This window comes from Penaeus monodon, chromosome 34 (assembly GCF_015228065.2).
Source record: "Penaeus monodon isolate SGIC_2016 chromosome 34, NSTDA_Pmon_1, whole genome shotgun sequence".
Taxonomy (NCBI): domain Eukaryota; kingdom Metazoa; phylum Arthropoda; class Malacostraca; order Decapoda; family Penaeidae; genus Penaeus; species Penaeus monodon.
The window spans coordinates 8,362,975-8,363,245 of record NC_051419.1 but is presented as its reverse complement, the minus strand read 5'-3'; the positions used below and the strand labels follow the sequence as shown (position 1 = coordinate 8,363,245).

Sequence of the window (271 nt, the reverse complement as noted above, 5' to 3'; positions counted from 1 at the left end):
ATCCGATATGCCTAGTCCTATATTTCGTAAAACTGAGTAAATTTATCAATATTTGATTATGATTCTGTAGGGAACGCAAAAGATTGATGATGTAGGGTGTTTGTTAATGCTATGGCAATTTTGGCTTGAGTGCAATCATGCTTTGGCATTTCACGAACAATAATTATAAATAGAGCAAATCAAATGCCTAAGGTATAACATGATAATGAATATACTTTCCTGATACTTTTGTCACCAGAGCAGCAAAAAATATACACATCCAGAATTTCAT

General features: G+C 32.5%; 1 protein-coding gene across 1 annotated transcript in view; it reads left to right on the top strand.

The window, feature by feature from the left end:
• LOC119594567 (anoctamin-8-like) overlaps positions 1 to 271 on the top strand; it is a gene marked incomplete in the record, with an annotated part of 84,413 nt that overhangs the window by 69,638 nt on the left and 14,504 nt on the right.